The 18,245-nt window shown below is 45.9% G+C and overlaps 1 long non-coding RNA gene across 2 annotated transcripts; it reads right to left on the minus strand.

Moving 5' to 3' along the window:
* Positions 1–6: 6 nt before the first annotated feature.
* On the minus strand, positions 7–16,695 carry LOC113881391. 2 transcript variants are annotated; one of them, XR_003508016.1, is made up of 4 exons: positions 16,583–16,695; positions 8,612–8,699; positions 4,028–4,130; positions 7–49 (listed from the first exon to the last, which is right to left on the minus strand). It is a non-coding gene; the product is annotated as an uncharacterized LOC113881391 (long non-coding RNA). The 2 variants fall into 2 exon arrangements; XR_003508015.1 differs by having other exon boundaries at positions 8,612–16,695.
* Positions 16,696–18,245: the final 1,550 nt, after the last annotated feature.

Here is an 18,245-nt window from a genome sequence, read left to right on the forward strand (position 1 = left end):
GGGAAGATTCCCTGGAGGAGGGCACGGCAATCCACTTCAGTATTCTTGCCTGGAAAATCCCATGGACAGAGGAACCTGGTGGGCTATGGTCTATAGCATCACAAATAGTTGGACATGACTGAAGTGACTTAGCATGCACATGCATTTATGGCAGAATTATCACCACAATAAGTCTAGTTAACATCCATTACCACACATAGTTATAAATTTTCTTTCTTGTGATGATAACTTTTAAGATCTACTCTCTTATCAACTTTCAAATATACAATGCAGTATTATTATTTTTTAATTAAATTTATTTATTTTAATTAGAGGCTAATTACTTTACAATATTGTATTGGTTTTGCCATACATCAACATGAATCCACCATGGGTGTACACATGTTCCCAATCCTGAACCCCCCTCCCACCTCCCTCCCCATACCATCCCTCTGGGTCATCCCAGTGCACCAGCCCCAAGTTTCCTGTATCCTGCATCAAACCTGGACTGGCGATTCGTTTCTTATATGATATTATACATGTTTCAATGCCATTCTCCCAAATCATGCCCCCCGTCCCTCTCCCACAGAGTCCAAAAGACTGTTCTATACATCAGTGTCTCTTTTGCTGTCTCGTACACAGGGTTATTGTTACCATCTTTCTAAATTCCATATATATGCATTAGTATACTGTATTGGCGTTTTTCTTTCTGGCTTACTTCACTCTGTATAATGGGCTCCAGTTTCATCCACCTCATTAGAACTGATTCAAATGTATTATTTTTAATGGCTGAGTAATATTCCATTGTATATATGTACCACAGCTTTCTTATCCATTCATCTGCTGATGGACATCTAGGTTGCTTCCATGTCTTGGCTATTATAAACAGTGCTGCGATGAACACTGGGGTACACGTGTCTCTTTCAATTCTGGTTTCCTCAGTGTGTATGCCCAGCAGTGGGATTGCTGGGTTGTATGGCAGTTCTATTTCTAGTTTTTTAAGGAATCTCCACACTGTTCTCCATAGTGGCTGTACTAGTTTGTATTCCCATCAACAGTGTAAGAGGGTTCCCTTTCTCCACATCCTCTCCAGCATTTATTGCTTGTAGACTTTTGGATCGCAGCCATTCTGACTGGCGTGAAATGGTACCTCATTGTGGTTTTGATTTGCATTTCTCTGATAATGAGTGATGTTGAGCATCTTTTCACGTGCTTGTTAGCCATTTGTATGTCTTCTTTGGAGAAATGTCTCTTTAGTTCTTTGGCCCATTTTTTGATTGGTTCGTTTATTTTTCTGGAATTGAGCTGCAGGAGTTGCTTGTATATTTTTGAGATTAGTTGTTTGTCAGTTGCTTCATTTGCTATTATTTCCTCCCATTCTGAAGGCTTTTTTTTCACCTTGCTTATAGTTTCTTTTGTTGTGCAGAAGCTTTTAATTTTAATTAGATCCCATTTGTTTATTTTTGCTTTTATTTCCAATATTCTGGGAGGTGGGTCATAGAGGATCCTACAGTGCAGTATTATTGATTATGCACATCACATCCCCACATTCATCTTTCTTTTGACTAGTGTTAACATGATATAGGAGAAGGTAATGGCACCCCACTCCAGTACTCTTGCCTGGAAAATCCCATGGACGGAGGAGCCTGGTAGGCTGCAGTCCATGGGGTCGCTAGGAGTCGGACACGACTGAGCGACTTCACTTTCACTTTTCACTTTCATGCATTGGAGAAGGAAATGGCAACCCACTCCAGTGTTCTTGCCTGGAGAATCCCAGGGACAGGGGAGCCTGGTGGGCTGCCGTCTCTGGGGTCGCACAGAGTCAGACACGACTGAAGCGACTTAGCAGCAGCAGCAGCAGCAGCAGCAACATGATATATCTTTTTGAACTTTTTTTATTTTGACATATCTGTGTTTTTATATTTAAAATGCATTTCTTATGATGTGGAGGATAGGGAACACTTCTACACTGTTGGTGAGAATGTAAGTTGGTACAGCCACTGTGGGAAACAGTATGGAGGTTCCTCAAAAAACTAAAAATTGAATTACCATCCAATCGAGCAATCCCACTCCTGGGTGTATATCCAGACAAAACTATTATTCAAAAAGATACATGTACCTCTATGTTCATAGCAGCATTTATTCATAATAGCCAAGACATGAAAGCAACCTAAATGTCCACTGACAGATGAGTGGATAAAGAAGATGTAGTACACATATGCAATGGAATACTATTCAGCCATAAAAAGAATGAAACAGTGCCATTTGCAGCAACATGAATGCAACTAGAGATGATAATACTAAGTGAAGTAAGTCAGAAAGAGAAAGACAAATACCATATGCTGTCACTTGTATGTGGAATCTAAAATATGATGCAAACAAACCTCTCTATGAAACAGAAACAGAGTCATGGATACAGAGAACAGACTGGTGGTAGGGTGTTGAGGGAAGGATGGAGTGGGAGTCTGGGGTTAGCAGATGTAAGCTTTTATATAGAGAGTGGATAACAAGGTGCTACTGTACAGCACAGAGAACTATATTCAATATCCTATGATAAACCATAATAGAAAAGAATATAAAAAATAAAAAATGTATATATGTATAACTGAAAAAATAACTGGTGTATTTCTTATGAGCACCATATAATTTGGTCTTGCTCTTTTATCCAGCCTAACAATCTCTGCCTTCTAACTAGAGCATTTAGACCGTTTACTTTTTTTCATTTTTAACCTCAAAGAAATATGTGAATATTTTTGTTTGGTTTGGTTTTAATTGTGATAAAATATACACAACATAAAAATCACCATCTTAACCATTTTAAGTATACAGTTTAGTAGTGCTAAGCATATTCACATTGTTGTACAAACAGTCTTTGGGATTTTTTTCATCTTGCAAAACTGAAACCCTATTCCTATAAACAGTAACTCCTTGTCTCCCTCCCCAGTCCCTGGTAACAATCATTCTACTTTCTGTTTCGAGGAGTTTGGCTATTCTAGTTACCTCATGTAAATGAAATTATGCAGCACAGACCATTCACTTTTAATGGGATTGTTGATATTGTTAAGTGTGCGCCCACCATTTTGCTATGTGTTTTACAGTTGTTCCATTTCTTTTTTGTTCCTTTTTTCTCTTTTTGTTTTTTTGAAAAAAATTTTTAAAGTTTTTATTGAATTTGTTACAATAAATTGCTTCTGTTGGTTCTGAGACATGTGGGATCTCAGCTCCCTGATCAGGGATCAAACCTGCACCCCTTATATTGGAAAGCGAAGTCATAACCACTGGACCACCAGGGAAATCCCATGGATTAAGTATTCTTTATGATTCCATTTTATTTCCTTTGTTGGCTTAGTAGCTGTGCATATTGTTTTATTTTAGTGGTTGCTTTGAGGTTTATGGTGTATATATCTTAACACAGTCTACCTTTAATTGATATTATACCACTTCACATGTAGTACAAGAAACCTACTATTGAATATGTCCATTTCTCCCTTCTTGGCCTTCGGGCTTTTACTGTCTCACTTTTTACTTATACATGTGAAATAAACCACACAATACATAATTGTTGTTGCTGTTGTTTAAGCAGTTATCTTTGAAAGATATATACTTGGTTAAAAAACAAACAAACATGTATTTAGGACTTCCCTAGTGGTGCAGTGGTAAAGAGTCCACTTGTCAATACTGGGGACATGGGTTCAACTCTTTTTCCAGGAAGATTCTCCATACTCCGAGGCAACTAAGCCCATGCAGCACAAGTACTGAGGCCATGTGCCACAACTACCGAAACCCGCACATCCTGGAGCCCGTGTTCGTCAACAAAAGGAGCCACTGCAGTGAGAAGCCTGCACGCAGCATCTAGAGAGCGGCCCCCACTCGCCACAATTAGAGAAACCCCGCGGGTAGCGACAAAGACCCAGTGCAGCCAAAAATAGTGACTGAATAAAAAAACTGTTTTTAAAGGCTGGGCTTCTCCAAGGGCTTCAAGTGCTGTGTGACCTCCCCACCCTCCCACCCCCCCCCAAAAAAAACATGTATTCACCCCTGTGGTTACCTTTTCCAGTGCTCTTCATTCCTTTGGGTAGATCTGTATTTCCACCTGGTATCATTTCCTTCAGCCTGAAGGACTTCCTTTAACATTTCTGAGTTCTTTTCTGCTGGGGATAAATTCTTTCAGTTTTTATATGTCTGAAAAGATCTGTATAGTATCTTCATTTCTGAAGATATTTTCCCTGGGTATAGGATTTAGATTGACAGTTTTGTTTTCTTTCAGGACTTAAAATATTTTGCTCCACTGTCTTCTCACTTGCAGTGTATCCAGTGAGAAATCTGCAGCTATCCTTATATTTGTTTTTCTCTATATAATGTGTGTTTTTTTTTCCCTCCAGCTGCTTCAAAGATGTCCTCTTTAACACAGGTTTTGAGCATTTGGGTCGTACACTCATTGGTGTAGTTCTCTTTCAGGTTTCTTATACGTGGGGCTCATTGAGCTTCTTGGATCTGTAAGTTTACAGTTTTCATCAAATTTAGAAAAATTTTGGCCATCACTTTTTCAAGTAAATTTTCTGTCCTCCTAACTCTTTTTCAAGGACTCCAATTGTGTATAATAGGCTGCTTGATGTTGTCTAATAGTTCATGGACACTCTTTGCAGTTTATAAACTTTTTTTCTTTATGCTTAACTTTGAATAGTTTCTATTGTTATGTCTTCCTGTTCCTAAAATTTTCTTCTGCAATGTCTAATTTGCTATTAATCTTAGCCAGGGTGGTTTTCATCTCACTCACTTGGTTTTCACCTCTAAGAGTTTGGTTTAAATCTTTTTTATAACATACATATTTTGAACAAATGAAATACAGTCATAATAGCTGGTTTAACATCCTTGGCTGCTAGTTACAGTATCTTTTAGTTCTGGGTCAATTTTGATAGATTTATTTTCCTTCTCATTATGGGTCACATTTTACATGTCTGATAATCTTTGTTTGCATGCCAGACATTGTGAATTTTACCTCACTGGGTGCTGGATATTTTGGTATTTCTACAAATATTCTTGAGATTTGTATGGGAGCTAGATTACTTGGACACAGTTCAATCCTTTTGGTCTTGCTGTTAAGAATTGTTAGGTAGGAACAGAACCATGTTTAATATAGGGTTAATTATCCCCCATTACTGAGACAATACCCTTTTGGGTATTCTACCCAAAGCCCCAAGACTTACAAAGTTTTCCAGTCTGGTTGGTGGTGATAGACATTGTTCCCAGCTCTGAGTGAACACCTATTATCTCCTCTAATCTTTCCAGATGTTTATTTCCCTGGCCTTGGTTAGTTTCCTCACACTCGTGGGTCAGTTATGCTGCATACTTGAGGGAGACCTTCTGCAGAGCTCCAGATCTGGTGTGTAGCCTCTCTCCCCTTTGGGACTCTCTCCTGCAAATTCTGGCCACCTTGGTCTCCCCAAATTTCTAACTCTGTCCTCAGGCAGAGAATTCTCCACTCAGAGAATTGGCTGAGCTCTGCCTGGGTTTTCTCTTCCTGTGTTACAGCCTGGAAACCCTTGTGTGGCAGAAAGTTAGGGAAATGGAAGAGTTTGTGTGTTTTCCTTGCTCTCAGTAACTGTCTTTCATTGCCTGAAATGGTTTGAAAACCACTGTTTCATATATTTTGTCTGTCTGTCTGTCATTTTGGTTGTTTCATGGAAGAAAGTATACCCAGTTCCTATTGCTCCTTAGCTCAAAGTGAAAATCCTTCTTTCCCTTCAAATCCTTTCTTATCCTTTGTTGCAGGTAGAACGATGTTAGGCACATGGTTGGTTCATTCACTAAATTCTTCTTAAATTAATTCATCTTTGTAAGTAGTGACATCCAAGCAAAAGTTTTTCAGAAATTCAACTGTCAATGATTGGGTTAATTTTTTAAATGTTCAATAATAAATTATTATAATTCTTACTCAAATGAAGACCAAATTCATTTAAGTAACTGCATGGAGGCAGATCAGAAATTTTTTAGAAACACACTATATAGAAATGTTTTTTAGATGCTTGTTTTCTGTGTACCTGCTTTTACTTATTTATTTGAAAGTATTCTATAACTTATAGAAAATGACAAATATGAGATCAATACATATGGATCTCAGAAATCATATTTATTTTCACTACCAGAGTTTCCCTGAATGTGTGGCACATAGTAAACACTCAATATTGAAAGAATGATTGAGTGAATAGAACATTGTTTTGTGTAGAATACTTTCTACTTCACCAAACAATATTATTTTACTTCAATAACAACTCTATCAATATGTCTATCCCCTCATTTAAAAAATTTAGGCTCTATTTATCCATGCCTCTTCTGGTCTCTTCACAACACACTCTATTGCCCAACTTCATAACATTGTTTTGTCCGATGAAGTTAACACAAATCAATATATCTTTCTCTACAGGAGAGGCTTTGGATCTGGATTCCAAATTTGGATTTGGAAATCTTAATTGAATAGGTTTGGCTTAAACTCCTAGAAGCATCAAACTTGCATAACACTCTGACTACTAGTTTAATTCTTGTGGATTCTTGGGGCTCCATCACCCCACTGTGCTTTGAGCTCTCCCCACATCTGTCATGCACTTCTGTGGCTCGGCCAAATCTTGCCCAGTTTTAGGCTTCCTTCTTCCATGAAGCCTTCTCCTGTCACAGCGATCTCATCCTTCAGCCTGCTCCCTAGAACTTAATTGTCTTTTCCATCCACTTGGTACCTAATCAACCATACTGCCTTGTCATACCCTTTGTGTTTATGTGGGAATTCTGTCTCAACCAGCTTGTAACCACTTTCAGAAAAGAGGCCCACATGTGCTTAGCAGAGTCATAATAATAATAATACTAGCAATAACCAACAGACTATGTGCCAGACCTTGTTCTAAGATGTCTTTATGAATGACTTAGTTAATCCTCACCTGATTCTTAGGGTGTGGTGCTATCATTATGTCATTTTCTAGATAAAGAAGCTGAGGCCAGAAGGGTTAGGTCACTTGCCCAGGATGGCTGGCAAAGCCAGGATTCAAATCTAGCATTGTGACTCCGAGCCAGAGCCCCTCACCACTGCACAGTGCATGGGCCTGGGGGTGCAGTAGGTGCTGAATGAATGAAAACACAGAGGTCTGCCTGTGCAGGAGGGAAATCTCCAGCAGGAGCCCTGTTGCATTACTGTCATCGCTTTAATGTTTCCCATCGCTACTCCTACATCACTGCTGTTGTTTCAGGAATGAGATCCTGTGTGGTCCAGGAGGAAACAGAGAGGAGAGAAGTGAGATGCCTACACCCCTCTCCTGCCTTCCTCCCTTGCAGGTTGGGCAAAAGAGCAAGTCGGGACAGTTCTTTCTGCCACCCCCTAGCTCTCAGAGCCAGTCAGCAAAGTTGAGCAGGGAGAAGCAGAAAAGGGAGGTTTGGGGGACGAGGTTGGGGGGAGTGACATCCTCAGGATCACTGATTTCTGGGGCCTCTGCCTCCCAAGGTTCAGTCAACCGGATGTGCCTGTATCTTGCCGGAATTTGGCTGGATTTAGAGAGATAAGATCAATCTGACCCTTAATTCCCCAAATGTAATTTATGGGCTTGTCTTCTGTGTGCTGCAACACGTCTGGCTATCCGAAATCTGGTAATTATTTATGTAAACACAGCATCCTGCCTTTGTGGATTATAATTGGACTTGAATGGCAAGAAGCGGGGACTTACACAGTTGGGATGGTGCTGAAACCTCCTTTTGAAAACACTTACCTGAGCCTTTGAAATCTTCCCTGTGGTTCATGGATAGCTTTAGCCAGTCACCACCACCACCACTACTCCCTCCCCAAGATTTTTTTTTTTTTTTTGGCTTCTTCCTTCAGCAGGCCTGGGCAAATGTATTCCCAAATATTAACAGGTTTTGTAGTTCTTCTCAGAGAATGGGGTAAAGACACCTCAACCATCTTGGCTGGACCCAAGCTGAGAGGACATGAGCCCTGGGGTGGAGGCCTCCACAGATCTCCTCATTGTCTGTTGGAACATGAATTTTATACCCCCACTAAGAATAAACAGGATTAGGAATTTAATGCTGTTTGGAAAAGAGGAGAGGTGGCTGGTGAAAGAGAAAGGTCTTTGCTTTTTATTCATGCTGCGAGTTCCCCAGGAACCTTCGCTGTACATACACACAGGAGAGCCAGGAGGATTAGGGGGAAAGAAAATGAGCTGATTGAACAGATGGTTCAGCAAGCACTCCCAGGAGGCCCCTGGGGTGGATGAATCTGCATCTTTAAATAACATTAATTTCTGAAAGGCCCAAATTGTTTCCTAAATTGCTGCACTGAACTCTTAGCTTTCATCTATTTTTATGGCACCTCTCCTGGTGGAAGGCAGGGGCTGCTGCTTTCTGACAAGCCAGCTTTGGAGAAATTCCTCATCATCAGTCCAGCCAGTGAGGAATCAGTTTCATGAAAGAAAAAGAAATCTTTAAGAATCAAGGTGCTTTGAAAAACAGATTTTGGCAGAAGCAACGCCCCCTGAGTAATCCAAACAAACCACCCAGTTCTAAAGCCAGCTGAGACCCTCATTTCCTCAGTAGCCCGAGGCAAACCAATTAACCTCAGTTTCCCCATCTGTAAAATGGGGTTAATAATGCTTACCTGCTGCAGGAGGGCTGTGAGGTTTTAATAGGGTAATGGTTGTAGAGCCCTTTGATGTAGTAAGTTTTATTAACTTCCAAGGGATTCCCTGAAGTCAGAAAAAGCAGTTAAAACCCAAGAGAGAAGAAAAGCATTGAAAGGCAAAGCTCAGCAAAGCATTTCACTTTCAGCTCTAATTTCAGAAGCCCAGAGTCCACCGCTCCAGCGTGAGTGGGAAGCAGTGTCCTGGGCTGGGGGCGTGTGACTGGCATTTGGGAAGGGAGAGCCTTAATACTGTCTCAGAAGGCACTCGGCTTTCAGTGGAGGTAAAGGTAAACAAATAGCCTTGCTTGATCAAACCAAGACCGTTCTTTGGCCCCCATTAAGGTTCTTTTCTAATAGCAAGTCTCCAGTAAGGGAATTATTTTGGTGTTAATCCAAGGTCCTTGGAATTGAATTTAGAAACCTCTAGTTTCTGGCTTCCTGCTTCCCAACAATTAAATAAAGAGAGAACTCAAGATCTGGCCTCCAGCCAGGGTTCCAGACCAGAGAGGGGGCGGTGAGGAACATCGGCCAAGGGTCAGAGAACGGGGGCTTTTTGAGTTCCATCACTCACAGCTAGGTGTGCTGGCCTAGGTTGCTGGGCCAGCTTAGTCTCCTACTTCATAAAAATGATTTTAATCAGACAGCCTTGCCTGAAGGGCCCAAATAATTAAGATTTGGAATGTGAAAGTGCATTAAAGTTATAAAGCATGCTCAAAGTGTTAGCTACTATAATTCAGGACAAACCTCCACATTTCCTTCAGTAACTTTAAAAAAATCTCAGTGATTTGGATAATTGTACCCCAAGTCAACTCATTCAGTGTAAGAAACCCCATCCTCCTCTCTAAGTTTTGATTTGCCCCCACGGCTGAGTGCCCACTGGCTAGTCAAGGTGATTGGGCGTCGGTGACATGGACACAGCCTGGGTGTCCAGCTGGCCCGGTGTGCCTGGGACTGTCCCGGGTTCAGCACTGGGACTCTTGCCCCCAACCCTGGGCAAACCAGGATGGTCAGTCATCCGACTGGGAACTCGGGCTGGTTAGAAAGTGCTGGTTACCAGTTCCTGGCAATTGATTCACTATGGCGTGCTAACCAGGCTATTGACTCACCAGGGAGGCCTGGCATGCTGCAGTCCATGGGGTCGCAAAGAGCTGGACATGACTGGGCGACTGAACAACACCACCACCGTGGCGTATCATGGAAAACGAGGCACAGCCACGCGGGGCAGAAGCGCCCTGGGATCTTACCACCCGGCCCTGCTACCATCGACCTCAGATCAGAACTATGGCCTCAGTTTCCTCACCTGTAAAGGGAGGGGACATGATGCAATTCCTTCTCACCTTTTCCTCCAGGAGAAGAGGACACAGACACCTGCCCACGAACTAGCCCAGCCCCACAGGGGATGCTGTGTGGTTTTCAACAAGAGAGGCAGGCGGTGGGGATGTGCCAGGGGCCCATGTCCACTTCTGCTGTGGCTTTCAGCTCCTGATGTTCACTAGGAGTCCTTTAATACCCTTTCTGTGAGCAGCAGGCACATGGCTGGGAATGTGGCGGCCCTAAACTAACAGCTGAGAGCTCTACATAGCTCTTTAGGTCACTTTAGCACATTATACCCCTGAGATTCAAACTTTCTCCAAGGTCACGTTAAGATTCAAGTTTGGCGAAATGGAGCGCTGAGTCCAAAAACGAAAACAATCTAAAAGACCAGGGCTGTTTCCTTTACCCCGGTTTACTGAGCGACACCTTTTCTTGCTGTGGTTTCTATAATGGTATTTTATTTTACAATATAAAGGTAAAGAAAAATACTCTCTGCTAACAGAGTAAAGCCACATTAATTACACATAGGTTTTATCTTTGTTGCATAGATTTTCCAGCCAAACCACTGCTTGGATTCCCCCTTTGTCTGACCCAGGTAGACAGGCGAGAGGATCAGAGCTGGGATTTTTCTGGTTGGGGGCACCTTGCAGGGGTCAGCCGATTCTTTTAAAGTGCCCTTAACAGGAGCCTATGTTAATGCAGTTTTCTCATGACAGATCAGAACCTGGCCTTTATAGCATTAAAAAAAATTTTTTTTACATCGAGAAGAAACGGTGAACAATGATTGAATCAAAGCCGCCCTCAGCAGCCTCCCCCAACTCCACCCCATCTGAGAACAGCCCTGTTTCAATTTCACCACTGAGTTCAGCCTGCCTGCTCCAGACGTCCAGACCTCGCACTCTATAAATCGTCTCTGCCCTTGCCCTGGAGTTGCTGACTATATGTATTTTTGGGCCCAGCATTAATTCCCTCATCCTTGGCTGGTGACATTAAGATTTGTAACTGATAGAATGTGTTTTTAATGTATTTCCTGCAGGTTACTATTAAAGAAATCTAATTCTTCTGAACTTGCAAAAGGTTCTGCTTCCATTTAAAAAAAAAAAAAAGGCATTACGGGAAGAATTTCCCTGCAGCCTTCAGAAGGACCGGGCAGCCAGCAGGGTCTGGGGCTCCGGAATTCTCTGCTTAGCTCTGCCACTCATTCTTCCTCCTCCCGCCCAGTCTGTACTCCTCTCCGGGCCTTCATTTTCCTGGGTATGAAGTGAGGATAAATATTTGTCCATGAGATGAGGGTGTTGTAAGGATTAATTGGTTGGTGCTTCGGGAAACCTTTGAAGATGAAAGACGCTCTCTGCAGATGCTAAGTAAACTCGTAACGTGTCTGGTTTTAATGAGCCAGGTGAAGCCAGAGGGGATGGCTGGAGATTAACTGTGCCTAGTCCAGAGCTGGCCTGCTCAGGCTGGGCTGAAAACAGGGTGGAGCTCCCTGCTGGCTTCCTGGCTCCTGGCACAGGGCCTGGCACGTTGGTGTCTATAAATGTATGCAAAAGCAACTGAACTGGGATTTAACCCAGATTCTCACGTCGCAGAGAGCAGGGCCCCAGACTTCGCAAAGCATGCTTACTGCCTGTCTTTCTAGCACATGGCTTGGGCAGTTACTTAACCTTTCCAAATCTCAGTTCCTCGTTTGCCCATGGGGATAATGAGAGTCCCCCTTCTCACAGGACGGTGGTGAGGGTTTATCATAAACATAGCCAGCAGCAATGGATCACTGGCTACATGTCAGCTAGGCTCTGAGCACTTTATACTCTTGAGCTTCCTGAATTTGCACACCAACCCATGAGGGAGGAGCTACTGTTATCATCCCCATTCTAAAGGTGACAAAACTGGGGCACAATTCCAAACACGGGCTAAAGCACTGATCACGAAGTGAAATACTGCATGTTACCCTTAGCAGAGTGCTGGACACATGTTAAGTCCACAACCAACAGGTTGAGGAGCTCTCAGACTCTGCCTAATTTGCCAAACCAGCAGAGAGCTCCATGGGGTTGTGACTCAGCCATGTCCTGGGAATGTAGGAGCCAGGAAGGAGGGGATCAGAGTAGATGACCCTGATGGGGGCCCAGGGCTATGGGGAGATGCTAGATGTGTGTGCACCCATCAATCTGCAGGTTTGGTAAGGTGTGTGTCTGAGCCTGCTCAAGGTGGTCACATCTGGGACCCATGAATCTCTGTCAAAAGCATTTCACACCAAATCCTGGTATGTCAAAGGCAGCCTGAGCTATGAGCTTCGAATGCTAAAATGTTGGGAACCCCTGGGATTGTGCCGGTGCTTAAGGAGGAGGTTCCTTGGAAGGTGTGGGCTGGATTGCGGCTAGTCCAGGCAATAATAAAGCAAAGAATCAGAAGGAAGCAAAATAAGATTCTGGCCCAAGCAGTCCGAGTCCACGTGAAGAGTCAGAAGAGAAAACCGAGGCCCAAGTAAGAAATGATTTCGCAGCCCCAGCAAGTGACATCATAGCCTGGGCTCTGACATAGTCAGAGAAGCAGCTAAGACGTGGGCTGGGGAAGCCTCTGGGTGGAACAGAAATATCTTCAGCAACTGCTCCTGGTGATGGAAAGATGGAAATGGAATTTTATTTAAACATTATGTTGTTTTGAAAAGTCTGACTAATGTGAAAGTCCCTATTTAAAAAGGAGTTGACTCTGCTTTGCAATTGGTTGGTGTTTCCACACCCACATGTTGACTAAGGCCTTGGAAAACAAACTTCCTGGTAGATCCTGATTCAAATCACTTGGGAGCGAACGCTTCAAGGTACAATCCCTGAGCTGTGAGCAGAGGGGCCTGGCCAAGAAAAACCCTGTGTCTGTGTTTATGAAAAGGCAAACAGATCCCAAAGGGAGGCCCATGTTCTAGCTGGGGTTGGGCACAGGCCCTCCAGGAAAGCACACACAGATTCGAAGGAGGCCCTGGCACAGCTTCTCCGGGACCCCAGTGAGCCCCGTTTCAGAGCCCTCTTTAGACACACAGAATGCGAGGAGAGGGAAAGGGCAGCGTGGAGCCTTCTCTTCCTGAGTGCCCAGTAAACGCTGTGTCTGCTCACCTCCGCTTCAGTCTAGCCACGTGAAGCACGTGCACGTAAGTAGCACGTGGCCATGTTCTCAGTGTGGAAATGGGCCTGGGCAAGTCAGGAAGGGTGTCCTGGTTTTGCTCCAAACAGTCTCGGTTTATGCAGTTGAACCAGCACAATTAATAACAGCTTTCCCCTCCATTCTCAAAGATGCCTCCATTTGGATAACAAGTCATACATGGACACCCTAGGTTAAATGAATTGCTTCCAAATCACCCAGCTAGTGAGCGGCAGAGTTGGGATTTGAACCTAGGTTTTTCTAAGTTCAAAAAGCAGACACTGGGGGAGTTCCCCCTCAATTCACAATAACAAAGACGGTCGGGGCGTCGACTGCAGAGCACAGACAGCCTTTTGGGGCTGCCTGCCTGCACCCGCTCCTCTCGCTCACTCAGGGCCTCCCCGAGCCTGTCTGATGGGCCTCTGGGCAGGAAAGTGCCCAGCAGACAAAACATACACCTTCACCAACAACCCCCCTCGCTGTGTTTGTTTTGTCTGCTGAGTGCGTTTCTCCCACCTCCTCCATGATAAAAATGCAAGGGCTGACTTCAAGTTTGGGCCACCAGCCCAGCTCCTGCGTCCTGACCTCCACAGGAGGACTGCCTAGCCCAGCCCACGGGGCCATCCTCGGCCTGCCTCCCACTGCTGTTTCTCCAGCCCTTACCTCTCAGACGCAGAGGGTTTGTGTCATTCCAGGTTCACAGGTAATATCTGTTTATGTTTCAGGACCTCAGAACTGATCCAATCCAAGCTCCTTTGTACCAGTGGGGAAACCAAGGGCCAGAGAAGTCAAGTGACTTGCCCGAAGGCACAGAGCTAAGAACTGAAGTCAGGAGACCGGGTCTCCTCACCCTGAGGTCAGGGTTCTTTCAAGCCAGATTCTTTCTCAGTTTAGCCTGAGGCTGCCTGCTGCAAGGTACTTCCGTAATACCTGGATAAATCCTTCACATGATAAGACTTGTTGGACTCCAGAGACCAAGGTGTATCTGCTTGACCCGGCCCCTCCACCCCTGAACCTGCCAAAACTCAAGGTTAGTAGCAGGGTATTCATTCAACCACCTACTGAATCCACTTGCTCGCCTTCCTGCCCGGTGGTTATAAACATCCCCAATATCAAAGAAATCACCACTCCTGACATTGCCTGCTGTCTCCAGACAGCTGGCTGCTGAAAACATCTTCTTTGCACTGAGTGGGAGATGGTTTCTGTTCACCCTTCAGTCTTAGTTCCTCCCAACGACCCACTGCAGGGCACGTTTGACACCCCCTTCTCCCACACATTCTCAAAATAGTTGAAGACTCAACAACCGCTGCTCTTTGGATTGTTTACTCTCACGATGTTGTTTTGGTGGAAAAATAGGTGGAGAGTCCTACCACTGAAGCCCACCTCTGCCTTTTATCTGCTGTTGACCACGGGCAAGTCACTTAACTGCTCTGAACTTCAGTTTGCTTACTGGAAACACAGAGAGATCATGGTAGTATTTACTTCTTTGGGAGCTGTGAGGATCAGGTGAGATAATCCGTGTAACTGACGAGGGCCAGTGTCCAGCACAGCCAGCCCTTATAAACGATAACAATATTCTTGTTTTTCTCCAACTTCTTACTGTGTTTCTCTAAACGCAAGCAGCCAGGCTTTAGTTCCTTTGGAAGCTACATCGCACGACCTTCATCATCAATTAACACCCATGTGCCCTTCTCACACACAAAACTGCTAACACGTTTTGCCCATGAACTGTCACTCACAAATTTGCTTTGTTCCCTTCCTCCAAGCATGAGGCTTGCGGCTCCTCAGATTATATTTCATCCTATTAGAGGCCGCCTATCTTTCTGGCCATCAGGACTCTCTCTGGATCTGAGATTTGGAGACTGGGGAAGACGATAACCATGTGAAAACCACAAAGGCTCAACCACGTGAGGCTCCAGCCCACCCCGTTTTTCTTTCTCCCATCAAGGGTCCATAAAAGCCTGCCCAGCTGCCCAGCGAGGTGACCCCTTCAAGCCTGACCGACCGTGTTGACGTTCTGCCGGCAATTGTCTGCAGAGGAGCCCTTGTGCCCCTTTTGAAGTTCAGTGGAGTGAAGTGTAATCTAAGTGAGCTGGAACACGTTTTGATAAAGCAGCTTCCATGGCCAGGGGCCTCCTTTTGGCAAAGCCATTAACATGGGAAGCTGAGCCGGGGCTGAGCTTTTCGTCTGGGCCCTCCAGCCCGTCCCCTGGCCTTTGATCACAGGACATTAAGATACTTGCGCACAGAGCAGTAGTTCAGTTCTGACCTCCTTGTTTTCCAGATGGGGAAACTGAGGCCCAGAGAGGAGGAGCGACTTGCCTGAGGTCACACAGCTGGTGAGGGGCAGGGTCAGTGCTGGGACCCTTGTCCACACCAGCCAGGCCTTCCTCGGGCTGTACAAAATGGTGGGTGGTCAGTGACAAAAAAGAGAATGCAGAGGACGACGCAATAGGGAAGAATCAGGCTCCCTCCCTGGGGAAGGCTGGCAGACCCTGGCATCTGCACGCCAGCCAGGTGGGCCGAGATAGGAAGGAATCACAGCTAAGCCTGGTTAACACCCACAGCCTCATCAAAGCACGGCTGCATTGTTGGTCTCATACGCTCGTCTCGTCAGGGTTGGCGTCTTGCTGACGGGTGAAAGGGACCTGCTCAAGGCCGCACAGGGCAGGCACTGCTGAGGGGACATATTGCCCTGGAAAAGGGCTTTAAAGGTCACTTGGATGATGAACAGGGGCAGAGCTAGGAGACTCAGATCTCATGAGGCGGTTATGAGGATGAAATGGGTGCTTAGAAGAGCACCCGGCCGGTACGCGCTCACCGAGCTCACCACCACCATCAGGACGTCTGTCACTCCCATCCACCCTCAGGGCTGATTCTCCCAGTGGGGTCGGGTCCCTCTTCCCTCACCCGGAGAGAAAAGGAGGGCTCCTGTAGCAAAGGCTGGACTCATAGCTGGGCTTCTGGCCCATGCTTCCAAACCCACTGACTGGAGGCCACTGGAGCGTCCCATGGGAGCTCTGAGCGGGTGAGTGGCCCCCATGATGGCGGAAGCCTGGCCACATGCTCTGAGGGGTCCGGCCTGTCCTCCGGCTCTCCAGCTGCCTCAAATCCCCCAGCTTTCAGAGCATCTGAGGAAGGGATCCGGTCCTACGAATCCCCACTTCCTGGTCTCTGGGGAGGCTTCTCAGGAGCCGAGGGCTGGAGAAGGGTTCCCCCAGCCCTCACTGCCAGCCATGCTCCCAGAACAGGACAACAGGGTATGATTCCCATGAGCTGGGTGAGTCAGGACAGGAGGCAGGGAGACGTGGTCTTTCTTCTCAGCCTCAGACTCTCAGTGTGCAGCTCTCGGGTGGCAGATGGTTCCTCCCCATGATGTCTAACTGCTGTTAGAAGGAGCTGGCATTCCTAGAGACTGATGGGGTGGAGAGAGCCCAAGATCCTTCTGGGGGCCTCGAGGGACCCGCCCCATAGATGACACACAGTGCAGTGTCCATAGTTTACCTTTTTGTATGTTTTCTGTCCGATTTCTTCGACGCGGTGGTAGAGGATCTACCTCCCAATGAAGGAGATGCAAGAAACGCAGGTTCAGTCCCTGTGTTGGGAAGATTCCCCTAGAATAGGAAATGGCAACCTGCTCCAGTATTCATGCCTGGAAAATTCCATGAGCTGAGGAGGCTGGTGGGCCACCATCCAGGGGGCCACGAAGAGTCAGACACGACTGAGCGCACACATACACACAGCTTCTTCTCAGAGTCTGAGCTCTCAGCACACACGTCCTCTCTCTGAAACTCCTCACAGTAACTAGCAACTGGTTTTTACTGTGGACACACACAGGGATGAAATTGTGAGCTGGCTTCCTCATTTTGCACCATTCCAGCACACCTTCCTCCCTCCCCATTCTTGAACAAGTACTAAGTTTCACAGATACCACGTCAATCTGTGAAGAGACAGAGGAAACAGAGTTCGGCCCCGGAGAAGTCTATACCTCGCACAATGGTATGTGCCATCATAGGGGGTACAGTGTGAGGGGAGCTCACAAGAGAGGGACTTCGTCTGACTGAGAAGGATGTAGTCAAGGAAGGCTTCTTGTAGGAGGCAATGTCTGAGCCGAGTCCTGCCAAAGGGCTCTGGGTCAGCAGATTTTGGGGGTAGGGATTTGGAAGGGTGTTAACAGCATCCTAGACCAAGGGGGCTGGAGAAGGCAATGGCACCCCACTCCAGTACTCTTGCCTGGAAAATCCCATGGATGGAGGAGCCGTGTGAGCTGCAGTCCATGGGGTCACTAAGAGTCGGACACGACTGAGCGACTTCACTTTCACTTTTCACTTGCATGCATTGGAGAAGGAAATGGCAACCCACTCCAGTGTTCTTGCCAGAGAAGCCCAGGGACGGGGGAGCCTGGTGGGCTGCCGTCTATGGGGTCGCGCAGAGTCGGACATGACTGAAGCAACTTAGCAGACCAAGGGGGCTAAGTAAGCTTGGCCTGAGTAAAGGTAGAGAAGCAGAAAAGGGCAGGCAAGCCTGAAGACTTCTTGGAGATGAGCAACGTTGAACAGGGGTGTGAGACGAGCAGACAGAGTACTGGGGTGGAGACAGGAACAAGGTTTGTGTGACAAGGTTATTCTGAAGGCAGAGGCGTCCTTACTGGAGCCTCCTGTCTGCAGAGTTTCTCAATCAAAGGAGCAGCATGTGGCCGGGGTGGGCGTTGGGGGGCCTTTCAGGCACAGAGCCGAATCCTGTTGTCCCTGGCTGATTGTGTAATGTGGACGAGTCATTCAACCTCTCTGAGCCTTGGCCTCCTCTGTGAGAAATACAGGGATAACAGTGCCTCTCCTGTAGAATCTGCGGAGAACTAACTAAGAGTAGCGTTCACAAAAACCCCTGGCACAGCGCCTGGAACTTAGGGGGGTTCCATAGAGGCAGGTTTAGTCATTCACTCCTTTATTCCTGCGTTCATGTTCTCACTTCCTCTCTCACCCTCTGCAGTCAGGAAAGGAGGCGACAAATCCCTTATGTCAATTGGGATGTAGTTTCAGGAGCTGTTACAAAGGTCAAAATCACAGTGGCTCCAATGGCCAACAAGACAGAAGGTTATTTTTCTCTCTCACACACAGCTGTTTAAGCATAGGCAGCTGGGTGGATATGGCAGCTCCCAGGCTGGGCA

Source organism: Bos indicus x Bos taurus, chromosome 23, assembly GCF_003369695.1.
Source record: "Bos indicus x Bos taurus breed Angus x Brahman F1 hybrid chromosome 23, Bos_hybrid_MaternalHap_v2.0, whole genome shotgun sequence".
Classification (NCBI taxonomy): Eukaryota; Metazoa; Chordata; class Mammalia; order Artiodactyla; family Bovidae; genus Bos; species Bos indicus x Bos taurus.